This window comes from Bubalus bubalis, chromosome 11 (genome assembly GCF_019923935.1).
Source record: "Bubalus bubalis isolate 160015118507 breed Murrah chromosome 11, NDDB_SH_1, whole genome shotgun sequence".
NCBI classification, from domain to species: Eukaryota; Metazoa; Chordata; class Mammalia; order Artiodactyla; family Bovidae; genus Bubalus; species Bubalus bubalis.
The window spans coordinates 8,299,072-8,318,316 of NC_059167.1; the positions used below are offsets into that span (position 1 = coordinate 8,299,072).

The following is a 19,245-nucleotide window of genomic DNA, read 5'->3' on the forward strand; positions in this document are numbered from 1 at the left end:
GAACAAAGATACCACAAAGGGGATGTTGATAATCGGAGAATTTACACATTGTGGGGACAAGAGGAAGATGGGAAAATTCAATTTTTGTCTCAGTTTTGCTATGAACCTAAAACTGCTCTAAAAAATAATATCTTTTAAAAAGTGACAGATACCGTCCTTTGTAAAAACTGTACTATAAGAATTAAGATGGGTGAAACTGTCACCCAAGGATTAGGAAACACCAGCCAATCTATATCTCAAAATTATATAATTTCTGTAATGCAGGGGTATTATCTATGACCCCTTCCATGAATAGCCTTGTGATCAATGAAATGGGGAAACCTAAGGATAGCCCAGCTGGCAGAGAAGACCTCTGAACCCTCAGGAGCGAAGCAGGAAATTGTAGCACAGCTAAACTCTTTGAGAAATTTTAAAAGGCAATTTGGAGATATTTGGAGCCTGTGGAAGCTGCTGGGAACAGGACTCTAACATGACTAATAGGTTGGAAAAATTATGGTCCAAGCCCATTATTGCTGGCTATAAGTGGGATCTCTGGAACCAAAGGGAGCACACAGCACTTCCTAAATTGAAGGTGTTTATGTAAGAGGTTAAATTGATTTCTATCTAGGCAAGAGATATGCTTATGCATACAAAGAACAGCATAGTAACTCCTGGCAGAAAACCTAACAAAACCAGGGTTATCTGGGGAAAGGTAACTCTGGCTCACGGAATCTAGCATGGCTCTTGCCAAATTCTGAAACAACCTTCTTACTAAAGTCATTGGATACAGAATCCATGTGATGCTGTTCCCCTCAAGGATTTAAACTTACTGAAAATTAAATAAATAAAAGTGTGAATTTGTGGGAGGAAAAAAGCAATTTGGAAATACTATTAGCTCACATATCTTTTAAAAAATTCACAATATCTACCCAGTGAAACATATAGAATCTATAAAGGGCTTAGGCTGACTGTTCATAATATGAAAATACTAATAAACAATTTGACAAATGAAACGTCAACTTTTAAAATATGGGACAAGTAATGCTGTCTTCTATAGAAAGTCATCCATACTCCTGATCACTAGCACTCAAAATATAAGTCTAAATTATATTTCCCTAGGAAATTAGGAGAAGACTCTTGAGACTCCCTTGGACTGCAAGGATATCCAACCAGTCCATCCTAAAGGAAATCAGTCCTGAATATTCATTGGAAGGACTGATTGCTGAAGCTGAAACTCCAATATTTTGGCCACCTGATGTGAAGAACTGACTCCTTGGAAAAGACCCTGATTCTGGGAAAGATTGAAGGCAGGAGGAGAAGGGGATGCAAAGGATGAGATGGTTGGATGGCATCACCGACTCATTGGACATGAGTTTGAATAAACTCCAGGTGTTGGTGATGGACAGGGAGGCCTGGCATGCTGCACTCCATGGGGTTGCAAAGAGTCAGATGCAACTAAGTGATTGAACTGAGGAAATGAGGAAAAGAAAAATGAGTTTCTAAACTATAGTATTTGTATTAGTTCTCACATGTTGCACTGTAAACTTAAAAGTCTAAGAACTAAGAGGGAGTTTCTTATAGGGTCATTGAGACTCTAATAAGGAAAAAGGGGAAGAAGGAAAAGGGAAATTGAATTTGACCTTAAGGTTGTTCATATTTTTCAAAGAAGATATTTGTGAAATTTGCATAACTATTCTAAAGGACCTCTAGCTTTCAAAATTAAAATGTAGTATTTGTGGCATTTCTTTATCAGCAAATTGGGAACATATTATCCCTACTCTTAAAAATGAAGGTAAATGAAAATTAAGCTGTGGCTACTGTTTTACATATTAAATGTGCCAGTATCAGAAAGAGGGAATGAAGTAAGTGGAAAATATCAGCTTCTAGCCAGGAAATTAAAATAAAGGAAGAAAAAAATAGCAGGAACACACAGACCCTTAAATCAGCACTGTCAGGAATGTGACAGACCACTTTTTTCTCTCCTTGTGGCTTTGATTTGCACATGGACTCTGAGTTGCATTTGTGTCAGAAGGTTTCACTTAAGTAAGGAAAGAAACGAAGTTGGGGCACAAATTGGAAAATGGGCTTTGGTTAAACAACCTGGGTACGAATGGATGAGAAAAGTTCTGGCCTATCTCTCATTAAATTCATCACTTAGTTGTGATCTCTATTCATCTGAGGAGTCATGTTTAACTCTCTGAACATTTTTAAACTATATTCTTTGAAATGCATCTAAAAAAACACGTGTTTCAATCAGGATGAAAAATAGGTATTTCTCCAGAATCTGTTTAATGTGACTGAGTGCAATCTCCTGTTAAAAGTTCCAAAATCAAAATTAATGTAGTTGACATATTGTTAGAGATATCTTCAAAATCAGTTCCCTTTATCATATCAGAAAGGCTTTACCTCCATATATTATGTGTGTGTTATGTATACAGATATGTTCAGCCAGTAAGTCATGTCCAACTCTTTGCAGCCTCATGGACAGTAGCTCACCAAGCTTCTCTGTCCATAGGATTTCTCAGGCAAGAATATTGGAATGGGTTGCCATTTCCTTCTCCAGGGGACCTGATTGAATTAAGGATATAACACACACACCTCCTGCACTGGCAGACGGATTCTTTAGCACTGAGCCACCTGGGAACCCCTATATGTATAAAAAATGTCAACATCAACAAGTTATAAGTTTTAAGAGAGATTTTAAATTCTTAGAACTTATGGTGGTTACAAAATATTGCCAGAAATTGAGAATAGTGAGTAGAGTTTATGATCACAGTGAAACATACTACAATTCACATAAAATAGAAGGAATTCCAATGCCCTGCCACAGAGGAAACATAATTTAAACACACCAAAACCACACCCAAACTATCTCACATTTAATAGCAAGAAGTCAGTTTTAAAATGTCTCACATGCAGCAATTCTGACCCATTGGCCACAAGCTTCTCCATTTTTTTATTCTTTATTTTTTACTATAAATTTATTTTAATTGGAGGCTAATTATTTTACAATATTGTATTGGTTTTGTCATACATCAACATGAATCTGCCACGGGTATACACATGTTCCCCATCCTAAACACCCCTCCCACCTCCCTCCCCACACCATCCCTCTGGGTCATCCCAGTGCACCAGCCCCAAGCATCCTGTATCATGCATTGAACCTGGACTGGCGATTCATTTCATATATGATATTAAACAGGTTACAATGCCATTCTCCCAAATTATCCCACCCTCTCCCTCTCCCACAGAGTCCAAAAGACTGTTCTATACATCTGTGTCTCTTTTGCTGTCTCTCATACAGGGTTATCGTTACCATCTTTCTAAATTCCATATATATGCGTTAGTATACTGTATTGGTGTTTTTCTTTCTGGCTTACTTCACTCTGTATAATAGGCTCCAGTTTCATCCACCTCATTAGGAATGATTCAAATGTATTGTTTATAATGGCTGAGTAATACTCCATTGTGTATATGTACCACAGCTTTCTTATCCATTCATCTGCTGATGGGCATCTAGGTTGCTTCCATGTCCTGGCTATTATAAACAGTACTTCAGTGAACATTGGGGTACAAGTGTCTCTTTCAATTCTGGTTTCTTTGGTGTGTATGCCCAGCAGTGGGATTGCTGGGTCATAAGGCAGTTCTATTTCCAGTTTTTTAAGGAATCTCCACACTGTTCTCCATAGGGGCTGTACTAGTTTGCATTCCCACCAACAGTGTAAGAGGGTTCCCTTTTCTCCACACCCTCTCCAACATTTATTGCTTGTAGACTTTTGGATCGCAGCCATTCTGACTGGCATGAAATGGTACCTCATTGTGGTTTTGATTTGCATTTCTCTGATAATGAGTGATGTTGAGCATCTTTTCATGTGTTTGTTAGCCATCTGTATATCTTTGGAGAAATGTCTGTTTAGTTCTTTGGCCCGTTTTTTTGATAGGGTTGTTTATTTTTTCTGGAATTGAGCTGGAGGAGTTGCCCAGAATATTGGAAATAAAAGCAAAAATAAACAAATGGGACCTAATTAAAATTAAAAGCTTCTGCACAACAAAGGAAACTATAAGCAAGGTGAAAAGACAGCCTTCAGAATGGGAGAAAATAATAGCAAATGAAGCAACTGACAAAGAACTAATCTTTATTCTTGACTTACTTTCCTTCACTGTTTACACACTCATCTTCCTTTTTCCTTCACTTGCCTTGTACCATTATCGCTTTCTCCTACACTGATAACATTTTATTTTCTGGAAATTCTAGTTTGGGTTCTTATTTAGTTTTGGCTACACATTTTCACTTGGAAAATATAAAAAGGCAGTGGCAAACACAGTCTATAAGAATCGTCTCTGAGCGCTGAAGAATTGATGCTTACTGTGGTGTTGGTGACGACCCCTGAGAGTCCCTTGGACTGCAAGGGGATCACACCTAAAGGAGATCCTAAAGGAGATCAGTCCATCCTAAACGAGATCAGTCCTGACTATTCATTGGAAGGATTTATGCTGAGGCTAAAACTCCAATACTCTGGCCTCCTGATGTGAAGAAATGACTCATTGGGAAAGACCCTGATGCTGGGAAAGATTGAACGCAGGAGGAAAAGGGGACGACAGAGTATGACATGGTTGGATGGTATCACCTACTCGATGGACATGAGTTTGGGTAGACTCTGGGAGTTGGTGATGGACAGCGAAGCCTAGCCTGCTGCAGTCCATGGGGTCGCAAAGAGTCAGACATGACTGAGCAACTGAACTGGCTGACTGATTCATTGGAACAACTGATGCTGAAGCTGAATCTAGAGCTCTAATACTTTGGCCACCTGATGCAAAGAGCCAACTCATTGGAAAAGATCCTGATGCTGGGAAAGATTGAAGGAAGGAGGAGAAGGGGATAAGAGAGGGTGAGATGATTGGATGGCACCACCGACTCAATGGACAGGTGTTTGAGCAAGCTTCAGGACATTGTGAAGGACAGGGAAGCTTGGAGTGCTACAGTCCATGGGGTCACAAAGAGTCAGACATGACTGCATGACTGAACAGTATAGGGATCTTTTTATTCTCTTTTTTGTTTTTTTGCATTATTTTTTTCTTATTTTACTATATCACAGAATTTCAAGTACATAGGGTGAGACGTAGATATTTGTTGGCCAATCATTTCTATATATTCATATTTTTGGATTACATATATATATATGTGTGTGTGTGTGTGTGTGTGTGTGTATGTATGTATACACAGTCTATGGGATTCTGCAGGCAAGAAGAATAGAGTTGGTTCCCATGCCCTCCAAAAGGGATCTTCCTGACCCACAGGATGGAACCCATGTCTCCTGGATTGCTGAGCCACCAGGGAAGTTTCATGTATATCCACAAAAGTCTCTTGACAGAGGACAGGATTTGAGAAAATGAATATATGAGTAAATCTTTCTCTTTGAAAAGTTTCCCACTTCAATTTACAAAATTATCTCATTCTGAGTTAAATTACAAATATTAATATCATCAAAACATTTTTTTTAAAAGTCAAAGTTTCACATGTATAAAAAGTACCACTGGAATTAGGCAGTGCAAATAATGAAAAATTCTATGTCTTTTTCTAGAGAAGTATTTATTCAACATTCCAACATATGAAACAACTGCGGGAAAACTTTGTGAGGGATATAAAAGTAAGATCTGCTACATATATAATGGGTATCTATTTCAGCAAATAATAGTCTTTGCTTAGTGTGAAATTGTATCAGTGCACTTAAGCTGCTGTAACAAAAACACTGCAGAATATGTGACTTATAATCAGAAGGAATTTATTGTTCAGAGTCCTGGAGGCTAGAAGTCCAAGACCAAGGTGTCAGCATTGTCAGGTTCTGGCAAAGTTGCCCTTCCAGCTGTGGACTACCAACTTCTCACTGACCTCATAGAGTAGAAGGGGCTGTGGAGGCCTGTGGGATTCTTCTGTGAAGACACTAATCCTATTCGTGAGAGTTCCGCTCTCATGTCTTAAACACCTGCCAAACCCCTACCTCCTAAAACCATTTCATGGAGCACTAGGATTTTCAACATATGAATTTTGGGAGGGATACAAATGTTCAGACCATAACATTCCACTTCAGTTATATAAAATCTGGGGCTTCCCAGGTGGCGTTAGTGGTAAAGAACCCACCTGCCAATGCAGGAGACATAAGAGACATGAGTTCGATCCCTGGGTTGGGAAGATTGCCTGGAGAATGAAATGGCAACCCACTCTATTATTCTTGCCTGGAGAATCCCATGGACAGGAGTGTGGAGGGCTACAGTCCACTGTAAAGTCGGACACAACTCAGCAACTAAACGACAACAACAACATACAAAATCCATCTCTCTCTCATGTGTTAGCAACTCAAAAGCGTATGTCCAAATTCTCATCTGAATATCATCTGAATCAGGTATGGATGGGACTCTAGTTGTGAACTTGTGAAATCTAATGTGCTGTATGCTTTTAAAATACAATGCGGCTATTATAAACAGTGCTGCGATGAACATTGGGGTACACGTGTCTCTTTCCCTTCTGGTTTCCTCAGTGTGTATGCCCAGCAGTGGGGTTGCTGGATCATAAGGCAGTTCTATTTCCAGGCTGGTGCACTGGGACGACCCAGAGGGATGGTGTGGGGAGGGAGGAGGGAGGAGGGTTCAGGATGGGGAACACATGTATACCTGTGGCGGATTCATTTTGATATTTGGCAAAACTAATACAATTATGTAAAGTTTAAAAAATAAAATAAAATTTAAATAAATAAATAAATAAAAATAAAAAAAAATAAAATACAATGCGGGAAAAGGGATAGGACATCTCATTCCAAAGGGTGAAATATAAACGGAAAATAAATTATAAGCCCCAAGGAAGTCCAAAACCCTAGGGCCCACAGGGTCAGGCAATCCTGTAATCTGGACACACTGATGTGGGGAACCCCATACAATGAGTTGGCTCCTAGCTCCCATGGCTTTTCTGGGAAGAGCACACTTTGTGGCTCTCATGTGTTGGGATTCCACGCCTGTGACTCTCTTGAGTTGGAATTGCACACCAGTGGCTCTACTGATACGAGGTCTTGGTGGCCCACTCATCCCATTGGTTCCACTGAGCATTATCTTAGTGGAGACTTTCTGCAGTCACCACACCTGAGTGCAACACTCCATGGTTCTGGGTAGCTCCATAGTCGAAATCCAGCTGGAGGTGTAGAACTACCAAACTAGTGACAGATCCCTGTGTCTGCAAATCAAACTCTTTGCCTAGTGGGAAAAAAAGAACAGTCCCTCACATCAAAGCAAACTATTATCTCAAATATAGTTTGAGAAATGAGTTAGGAAAGTGAAAAAAAAATAATTGTAATTTAAATGTAATATCACTATAACAACGAAATAATTGTTCTAATGGTGTACATAATAATATGAAAAACTTACCCAGAAAAATGATTGCTGTGGAAATTCAAAAGAGAGCAAGAACCTTGGTCTCAGAACATTAGAGAAGTTTCTGAAAGTAGGTAGGATTTAAGCTGGATGACAAAGAGTAGGTCAGATTTGAACAGAAGCTAAATGTTTAGAGAGAACAAAGATTAGCCATAATAAAGTATTCCATTAGCAACTTGACTGCCCAAATTAGAATTAATAGAGTTGACTTGAGGACAGAGAAAGAGATAACAACTTTAAAAATAAATGCTAACTGGAGTTAAATTTTGGTTGCAGCATACTCATAGCATGAAAAATTTTTTGCATTTTTCTGTGACTTCTGTACATCAATTGTACATCATTGTAATATGATTAATTGATTGTCAATGCCTTTTTTATTGAAGACAACTTTGAAGAAAGGTATTAAAGGAAGAAAATATAAAATCAATAGGAGAGGATAACTTTATTTATCTAAATATATATAAAGAAAGAAAAACACCAATACAGCATACTAACACATATATATGGAATTTAGAAAGATGGTAACAATAACCCTGTATATGAGACAGCAAAAGAGACACTGATGTATAGAACAGTCTTTTGGACTCTGTGGGAGAGGGAGAGGGTGGGATGATTTGGGAGAATGGCATTGAAATATGCATAATATCATATATGAAACGAGTCGCCAGTCCAGGTTCCATGCACGATACTGGCTGCTTGGGCCTGGTGCACTGGGACGACCCAGAGGGATGGTATGGGGAGGGAGGAGGGAGGAGGGTTCGGGATGGGGATCACATGTATACCTGTGGCAGATTCATTTTGATGTATGGCAAAACCAATACAATATTGTAAAGTTAAATAAAATAAAATTTAAAAAATAAACATATATATATATACATTTATAGTTATCCAAAAATAGCTTTATTATGACATCTATATAAAATAGTCTAAATAAAATTATAATATTTAAAAAATACTTTTACATACTGTCTTAGCTCACAATTCGCTTAAGATATTGGATTACATATACTAGTAATTACTAACTAGAAAATGCAAAATTTTCAAATATTCTGTTTTCAATAACAAGAGCATAATGTTATTAGAAATACAAATAACAAAAGTGTAAATTCTTGGCAAAATTTTTGTAAACTATTATTAAAGAACAAAATGAGATGTTAATAAATGAAGAGCTATAGCACAATATGAGTTTTAAAATTGCCATTTCTATCCAAATTAGTCTATAGAATCAAAACAACTGCAATAAAAACAAAACATTATTTTTCTTAGAACTTGACAAGATATTCCTCAAATTCATATGAAAAAGCAAGGTGCTAGACAGTCAAGATAATGTTGAGGAAGAATAAGCAACTATATGGTGTTTGTAGGTATCAAGTCTTAAACTAATGAATACTGAAATTAAGACAGTGAGGTTCTGACATTTAAGATATCAATGGAGTAATGGGGTCCAGATTAGAGTTGAAAACAGATTCATACAGATGTGTGGCTTGATATCTGACAGAGGTACTCCTGCAAATACCTGTAGAATTAATGAATTATTTAGAATGTGAGTGTCCCTCTTTCATAACAACAACAACAACAAAAATCCACTAAGTTCTATAGTAAGACTTTCCCAGGTGGAGATTCCAATACAAAGTAGTTATTTTCTTCTCTCCTCTAGAAAAGCATTCAATGACAAGGAGAAAAAGAAAAGAAACATACACACGCATTGTATTTTTGAAAGAATTAGAAAATACAAAAATATAGAAAAAATACTTACTGCTGTGCAGAAAGAGGCCATTAGGCAGGCTCATAGATGGATGTGAGTAGAGAACACACTACAGAATTCAGGAAGTGTTAGCAAAGTATCCTCTCTTTTCTAAAAAAATGTAATTTGTCATTATATTTTATTTTGCTTTAATTTTTATTAGATTATAATTGATTTACCACATTATGTTAGTTTCAAGAGTATAGCAAAGTGAATCAGATATATATAGATATAGATATAGATATGGATATATATATATAACCACTCTTTTTTACATTCTTTTCTCATATAGGCTATTACAATATTATTTTCTCATATAAGATACCACAGAGCATTGAGTAGAATTCCTTGTGCTATATGTAGGTTCTTATTAATTTTATATTTTATGCATAAGTGTTAGTCACTCAATCTCATCCAATTCTTTGCAAACACATGCACTGTAACCCACTAGGCTCCTCTATCTATGGGATTTTTCAGGCAAGAATACTGGAGTGGGTTGCCATTTCCTTCTCCAGGGAATCTTTCAGACCCAGAATCAAACCTGGATCTCTCCCATTGCAGACAGACTCTTTACCATCTGAGCCACCAGGGAGACATTCTCCCACCTTGTCCCCTCCACCACCACCTGGTAACATCTGTAACTCTAGTTCCAGTATCTTTCTCTACAGGTGCAAAAGAGTGAGTGTAGCCTGATGGATTAAAGCAAAATTCCTGTCTTTGACTTTCTTTGCAATGAATGCATGATGCAGGGGCTGGCATTAGGAATTTCCCAGGGCAACTGTGGTTTCAATAAACATGTTTCACAGCAGATTTTACTGAGTTGCCCCAAGAGATCATTCTCTATATCAGCAGTTCTTACCCAGGTCTCACAATCACTGATGTACCGGGTAATGGTGCAATAAATCACATGCCATTTGGTATTAGAACATTGAAAATTCTAAATTGCGTATCTTTTCTTAAATAAGGATGATCCAAGATTATCTCTGGCCATATTTATCTCTACTGGATATTGACACGGCTTTGGCCAATATATTTCCTATAAGTTTTGTGGATCATATGAGTCAGAACAAAGCAAATGCATTGGGAACCAGTGTGCAGGGTCCTTTTATGTTAAACTTATTCATGTCAGATGCCCTGCTAATTAGAGATCTGCATTTTTACTAGGTTCTACACCAAAATATACCAGTGAACCCTCATCCTTTTTGCTATACGACCCTACACTGGAGAAGGGAATTTCTGGAAATCCTGGAGAGTTTTACTTGTGCCCAGATGTCTGCTGGCCAGAGGTTCAACAAAGAAGCTGGGCATGTGTGTTCCTAGTATATTTCAGGAAAACTGAAAGAGACCAAAAAATTAAAATTACTGAGGAAAGGTATTTTTCTCTCATCTTTTTTCATTTTCATGTTCATGGCCTCATGGCATTTTTCCTTGGCAGAAGGGAGGGAACAGAAGAAAATCTACCAGCAAAGAATCATTTATATAAAATATTTCCCTGTCAACACCTTAATTCCAGCAGAGACTGTTCCCGTTCCTCAACCAGCACCACAGTTTGTAAGACAAACCTAACAGCAGGATATGCAGGGCTACACACCTGAAAGAGAACCTTTGTCTTTCCTCAAAAAAAAAAAAAAAATCAGGAATTCAGGAATGTTTTCATTACATCTCACAGAGTGCCTTTGATTAGATTGGTTTATTGCTCACTTTTGTTTTTTTCCTCCATTGCTCCATAAAGCATAGGAGAGAAGGTTGAGTGGTGAAGGCTGGTGGAAGCATTAATCTCCTATATCCATTCTAAGTGGTTGCTTTATCTGACAAAATATTTCCTTATGGAGAGGAGATTGTTTGCATATTTCCAATCTCCTTTGTGTCTTTGATCAGGAATGCAATAATGGATCACAGAATGTTTCCTATCTATTATATTTTGGTTTTGTTTGCTTGTGTCTTTTATTTTTTTTTTACATTTGCTCTTTTGTGATCTGATGTTGTGTGAAGAGGTTTTGGTTTTATAAAGTAGGACCATTAGGAATCAATACAGCGGTGCTATGTGCTTCTTAAAAAATAGAATATGCACTTTTTAAAAAAAGACCCTTTTTACTAAGATTATCAATTAAGCATAGTTTTGTGTTTTTTTCCTACACTTTTCCATTTATGCGTTTTTCCCAAGGGACTTGCCAGGTGGTGCTAGTGGCAAAGAACCTGCTGCCAATGCAGAAGACATTACAGATGTGAGTTTGATCCCTGGGCGGGGAAGCTTTCCTGGAGGAGGACACGGAAACCCACTGCAGTATTCTTGCCTGGAGAATCCCCATGGATAGTGGAACCTGGCTGGCCACAGTCCATAGAGTTGGACACGACTGAAGCCACGTAGCATGCACACACTAATAGATAATATAGATCCAATACAATATGATAGGTCATAAACTGAAATATATGAGAAGCTATTTTTACTACTTAAGTTATTAATAGCTTGGCAATGAGGGAAATAAAAATGCATATCCTTGTAAAGTCAAAATAATAAGGGTGGTATAGGTGATAAAAATAAGAAGGGAAAATAGTGAAAATACAGATATTCAGATCTCAGAAGACTAACTTTCATCGGCGTGGATGTGGTGAAAGAATACCGTCTGCTTGAGGATATAAATGTGCTTTATTGTAAGAGAAGTTGATAAAAATTAGTACAAATCTGGAAACAAGTTTGAAATTAAATTATAATTATAGCAAAATAATAATACTTATGAACATTATAAATTAATAATACATTGTATCCCTATCATATTTTATAGCTTTTAAATGATTTTTGCTTTCTTTTATAACATTATACATGCTAGCAAAATCCTAGCCTTCAAAAGTACATGCACCAAGAACTTCCAAGATGTACAAACTGGATTTAGGAAAGGCAGAGAAATCAGAGATCAAATTGCCAACATCCTTTGGATCATAGAAAAAGCAAGAAAATTCCAGAAAAAGATCTACTTCTGCTTCACTGATTACTCTAAAGCCTTTGACTGTGTGAATCACAATAAACTGTGGAAAATTCTTGAAGAGATGGGACTACCAGACCACCTTATCTGCATGCTAAGAAACCTATACACAGGTCAAGACACAACAGTTAAAATTGGACATGGAACAACGGGACTGGTTCCAAGTTGGGAAACATCAAGGCTGTACATTGTCACCCTGCTTATGTAACTTACATGCAGACAACATCATGCTAATAGCCAGGCTGCATGAAGCACAAGCTAGAATCAAGAATGCCAGGAGAAATATCAATAACCTCAGATATGCAGATGCCACCTCCCTTATGGCAGAAAGTGAAGAGGAACTAAAGAGCCTCTTAATGAAAGTGAAACAGGAGAGTGAAAAAGCTGGCTTAAAACAACATTCAAAAAACTAAGATCATGGCATCTGGTCTCTTCACTTCATGGCAAATAGATGGGGAAAAATGGAAACTTTATTTGTTTAGGCTCCAAAATCACTGTGGTCGTGACTGCAGCCATGAAATTAAAAGACACTTGCTCCTTGGAGGAAAATCTATGACCAACCTAGACAGCATATTAAAAAGCAAATGCATTACCTTGCTGACAAAGGTCTGTCTAGTCAAAGCTATGGTTTTCCCAGTAGTCATGTATGAATGTGAGAGTTCGACTATAAAGAAAGCTGAGCGCTGAAGAATTGATGCTTTTGAACTGTGGTGTTGGAGAAGACTCTTGAGAGTCGCTCGGACTGCAAGGAGATCAAACCAGTCAATCTTAAAGGAAACCAGTCCTGAATGTTTGTTGGAAAGACTGATGCTGAAGCTGAAACTCCAATACTTTGGCCACATGATGCAAAGAACTAACTCATTGGAAAAGACCCTGATGCTGGGAAATATTGAAGGAAGGAGGAGAAGGGGATGGCAGAGGATGAGATAGTTGGATGGCATCACTGACTCATTGGACATGAGTTTGAGTAAGCTCCAGGAGTTGGTGATGGACAGGGAAGCCTGGCATGCTGCAGTCCATAGGGTCGCAAAAAGTCAGACAGGACTGAGCCACAGAACTGAACTAAACTGAAACTTAATTAGAACTACATTTTTCCCTTAGTGATGGATGAGAAAAAATGGTGTAGTGTTTTCTCTTATTCTTCTATTGTTGAACATATATACATAGAGTAAAAGAAATAGTTCTTGTCAGAATTTATGCTATTATACAATAACTCCCCCCCAAAAAAAATCAAGATTTTGTGACTTCCCTGGTGGTCCAGTGGTGAAGGCTCTGTGCTTCCAATGTAGGGAGTGCAGGTTTAATCCCTATTCAAGTAACTAAGAATCAGTTTGTGGCATGACCAAAGAGAAAATGTTGAAGAAAAAAAAACCAAGATTTTATGTATATTTTTCATCTATCTTATAATAATCACTCTTTAGTTTGCACATTTCAGAAAGATTTTGCACTATCCTTAATAACCTGTACACTAGGTATTTTCTTAGTATATTTTTACAAAATTAAGCATTTAGGAAATGAGTAAAATAAAAATTGTATGCATCAGTTAATCCAATTGAAAATTAATTGGAACATGAGATAGATATCCACTCATTTTTATATAATATAAGCATTACTATATTACATGGAGAAAGCAATGGCACCCCACTCCAGTACTCTTGCCTGGAAAATCCCATGGATGGAGGAGCCTGGTGGGCTACAGTCCATGGAGTCTCTAAGAGTCAGACACGGCTGAGTGACTTCACTTTCACTTTTCACTTTCATGCATTGGAGAAGGAAATGGCAACCCATTCCAGTGTTCTTGCCTGGAGAATCCCAGGGACGGGGAAGCCTGGTGGGCTGCCGTCTATGGGGTCACACAGAGTCGGACACGACTGAAACAACTTAGCAGTAGCAGCATATTACATAAATATATAGGGTTGGAGAAAAAATTCCTTTGGGTTTTTTTTGTAAGATGTTATGGAAAACCCCAAAGAAACTTTTTGTCCAACCCAATATTTAAAAATACAGCAGATATTTTTTCTGAGTATGAAAGTCAGTCATGTAGCCTTCCAGGCTCCTCTGTCCATGGACTTCTTCAGGCAAAAATTCTAGAGGGGATAGCCATTCTCTTCTCCAGGGCATCTTACCAACCCAGGGATTGAACCCAGATCTACTGCATTGCAAGTGAATTCGTTAGCCTCTGAGACACCTATAATGCAATAGTAAAAAATAATAATATATTGTAATAATAAAAATGAGATGTTTTTTAAGCACTTACTTTGTGCCAAGTACTTTTTAAGCACTCTGCATGGGTTATTATCATTCAATCCTCACAACACCTTTCAGATTAAGATTGCCATTGTACTCAATTTTCAAACGAAGGAATACAAATGAAATTCACCTAAGGTAATGATAAAGCCAGTATGTATGCTCTCCTTACAACTAAAATATCATGTGACGTAAAATATATGAAATGTAAAAAGCAAAAATAATGTGCTGGCAATTAGGTGAAAAGAGTTGGCCCCAGGTATACATGGCTTCTGATTTGCTTCCTCTAACCAACTTTATTCAACTAGAAAGTGTTAACAATTGTAACAAGAAAGTGTTAGTTGCTCAGTCATGTGTGACTCTTTGCTACCTCATGAACTGTAGTTCATCAGGCTTCTCTGTGCATGAATTCTCCAGGCAAGAATACTGGAGTGGGTTGCTCTGCGTTTTCAAGATCTCCCCGGCCCAGGGACTGAACCTGGGTCTCCTGCATTGCAGACAGATTCTTTACAGTCTGAGCTAACACGGAAGCCTGATATAAAATAGATGAAACATGAAAAGAAAATGTAATCTGCTGGTAATTAGGTGAAAAGAGTTGACTCCTTGTTCATGTGGCTTCTGGTTTGCTTCCCCAAGCCAAAATCATCTGCAATTTGAGAGCCATTTTCCCTAATTCAATGTATCACTGTTGTATTTCTAAATATATACCAATAGTCACATGTTATAGTTTACTTACATATTACTAAGCATATAGAGGTTTCCCAGGTGGCACAGTGGTGAAGAATCCACCTGCAATATGAAGATACACGATATAGTTTCTATCTCTGGGTCAAGAAGATGTGTGGAGGAGGAAATGGCAACCCACTCCAGTATTCTTGCCTGGAGAGTCCCATGGACAGAGGAGCCTGGTGTGCCACAGTCCATGGGATCACAAAGAGTTGGACAGGACTAAATACCCACAAGCATATATAGTGAACACACTTTTGCATTTACTCATTTGATAATGTGAATTCTACACCTTTGAGGAAAAAAAAGGGTAAGAATTTTGAACTTGGATTCACTGTATCTGCAGATGAATTTTGCCTCTGTCATTCTCTGGCTAGCTGAAGCCATGAGAAACCTTTACCTTCTTGAGATTGCTTGTATATAAAATGCAGTGATTGACCCCTTCCTAAATTATTTGTGTTATTAGCAAGTGAAGATACTAATACATGTTAGGGATAGAATTGCTAATCAATAAATGGCAGGTATTTTTATTATTCTTTCAGTAAGTTAATAAATATTAAAACATATTAATGTTTCACTTCAGTATGATGTTTCCCTTATGGCAGAAAGTGAAGAGGAACTAAAAAGCCTCTTGAGGAGGGTAAAAGAGGAGAGTGAAACAGTTGGCTTAAAACTCAACATTCAGAAATCAAAGATCATGGCATCTGGTCCCATCACTACATGGGAAATAGATGGGGAAACAGTGGACACAGTATCAGACTTTATTTTTGGGGGCTCCAAAATCACTGCAGATGGTGACTGCAGCCATGAAATTAAAAGATGCTTACTCCTTGGAAGAAAAGTTGTGACCAACCTAGATAGCATATTGAAAAGCAGAGACATTACTTTGCCAACAAAGGTCCGTCTAGTCAAGGCTATGGTTTTTCCAGTGGTCATGTATGGATGTGAGAGTTGGACTGTGAAGAAAGCTGAGCACCGAAGAATTGATGCTTTTGAACTGTGGTGTTGGAGAAGACTCTTGAGAGTCCCTTGGACTGCAAGGAGATCCAACCAGTCCATTCTGAAGGAGATCAGCCCTGGGATTTCTTTGGAAGGAATGATGCTAGAGCTGGAACTCCAGTACTTTGGCCACTTCATTTGAAGAGTTGACTTATTGGAAAAGACTCTGATGCTGGGAGGGATTGGGGGCAGGAGGAGAAGGGGACGAGAGAGGATGAGATGGCTGGATGGCATCACTGACTCAATGGACGTGAGTCTCAGTGAACTCTGGGAGTTGGTGATGGACAGGGAGGCCTGGTGTGCTGCGATTCATGGGGTCACAAAGAGTCAGATACGACTGAGCGACTAAACTGAACTGAACTACATACTACACATTTCACAATTTTACTACATAAAGCTCCTACTCATCAGTTAAGCATTTAACTATACAACCCATCACTTGTCCAGCACATGTTTCAGAAGTATTACTGTATCTATAGAAGTGAAGTGAAGTGAAGTCGCTTAGTCATGTCTGATTCTTTGTGACCCCATGGACTGTAGCCTAACAGGCTCCTCCATTCATGGGATTTTTCCAGGCAAGAATACTGGAGTGGGTTGCCATTTCCTTCTCCAGGAGATCTTCCTAACCCAGGGATTGAACCCGGGTCTCCCATGTTGTAGGCAGACGCTTTACCATCTGAGCCACCAAGGAAGTCCAATTTATAGAAGTATTTATAGAAGTATTTATCAAATTATTAACTCAACTGCAATTGAGTGTATTGACTTTGTAAGAGAATATGCAGGATGCTTACATTATTGAAAGATGTTTACATTATTGGTATTTACTATTATAATTCTCATGTTTAGTAAAATATGGTGATAATTTTTAAAAGATATTCAAATCTTTCAAACTGCATTTCTTGTGGTACAGAGTTTCTAAATGTCTTAGATGAGAAAAGTATATAAACCCAAAATGTATGATAATCTTCACAATTAATTATTTTGAGATAGGAATTTATTGCATGAAATAATCTCATAAAGTTGGCCATACTTTATTTACTCTGAAACGTGGACTACAAGTTAATTATGTCAGATAAATATAACAGCTCATTTGCTTTAAATATGTGACTAATGAGGCAAACTCACAGGTTTAATTGCATTAAAGGTCAATCAGCTCTACTTTGCTCCATGGAAACAGATTGCACTTCAAACACTAACTCTGCTCATCACAAATGAATGAAAATAATCATAAGAAATTGCAAGACGTTGAGCATTTAAGTCAAAGTTCATCATCAAAACTAGATAAAGTCTTCTGAATTGCAAGTCAATGATACCATCAAAATAATACTCAAAACTTATATTAAAAAATAAATAGAAATAACTAACAGTTTTATTTTTTAAACTAAGATGCTCATAAATGATTAAACTTCTAGTGTGATTTCATAAATAGATATAGTGCTTCTTAGTACACATGTTCTGAAATGGGATCGACTCTGCCTGACACTGAGAGTCCACTCTGAACTTATATTTTACGTTTGAAAGTTTTCTCTCCCATTCTTCCTGTTATATCTCCTTCATGACCATACCTGAACATGTCATATTGTCTGTGGCCTTATTCTTTCTTTGATCCTCTTGTTTTGTCACTCTCCTTCCCCATAACAACTCATAGCTTTTGCTTTTTAATACACAGTCAATAAACATTATCTGAAAAAACAAATATATCTATCTATCTATCTATATATATATATATATATATATATATATATACACACACACACACAATGGCACTACAATTTTAAAAATGGTAGCTTGTCTAATTTATCTAGTGATAAATTAATGTACCTTGCTCCTCAGAATAACCCAATATATAAAGTATCATGATTAGATAGAATCAATTTTAAGAATGAAGAAATTAAAATGCAGTAATGCTAATAAATTCTGTCCCACTGAAAGTTAATAAAGGGCCTATAAGATCACCATGATTCTATTTCCACGCCTTCTTGAAGTATCACATTCAACTACTAAATGGTCTTGACAACAACTTCTTAGGTCTCTTGTACCAGAATTCTGTGTCTTGTCTGTCAAATTCTCTGTCTGTGTGATTTCCCTTGGAAACAGATGTAAAGAGGATCCTCTTGGGCATCTACTATTAGATTCTTACATAAGGTACAACCAAGAAAAAGACCCAGACCTCTCGCTGGTTGGTTTTGTTTGCTTTCAGGAATTCTTAGGTATGCCAAACGATTGTCCTTTCACGCACAGACCAGCCTTTCTCATACAGAACACTCTTTCCAAGTTCGGTAACATTTTATCCTGGTCTAGCTATTTTACTGACTTCTGTTAAAGAAGACAGCACATGATATTCAAATATTTTTGTCACTAATCCTTTTATATGAACTTATTATATTTCAGTACAGCTTTAGAAAAGTAACATAAGTTAGACAAATCAGATAAATAGCAATCTTTTTGAAAGTGAATAAAAATACAGAGAATTAAAATTTAAAAGTTAAAGTTATAAGAACATTCAAGAAAGTAGATTTTTTTTGTACTCATTCTAAATATAGCATGTAAGCAAAGTGCTATAAAATTTAAAAAGAATGATGTTCACAAACATCAATTTTAGGACAGATAACCTACTCTGATTTTAGGAAGAAATATACTTTTTGGATAGAGGATGTATGTGCATGTGTGAGTGTGTGTGCCTGTGTGAGAGAGAAAGGAAGAAAGAATGATCTAATTGAATATTGTAAAACAAATAAACACTAATTATTCTTGAAAAATAAAAATTTAGTGAAAAATGAGAAGTTTTTCTGAGTACCATATTAAATTAACAGTTTAATAAATTACTTCTATTAGTAATCACGGCACGTTATTTCAAAAAAAAAAAAAAAAAGCTGTTAAATTTCTATGGGGAAGTTGAAAGTACAAATATTACCTTTTCTACCAGAAATTTGGGGATATGCTGAAGAGATATAAAAGCAAGTAGGTCCGTTTGAAGTCAACTCTATTGCATTAAATTATAGTCATTAAAATTATGTATCAAATGATAAATACAAGCTTTAATAACCTTTTTTTATTTAATTGTAAGTCACTTGAAAAGTCATTATCAAGTTTTAATCAATATACAGTATGGACAGAGTAAGGCAGTGTTTCCCAGATTTACAAATAACT

General features: G+C 37.1%; 1 pseudogene; it reads left to right on the plus strand.

Moving 5' to 3' along the window:
- The first annotated feature begins 469 nt into the window (after window positions 1-469).
- Window positions 470-803, plus strand: LOC102401251 (annotated as a pseudogene).
- Window positions 804-19,245: the final 18,442 nt, after the last annotated feature.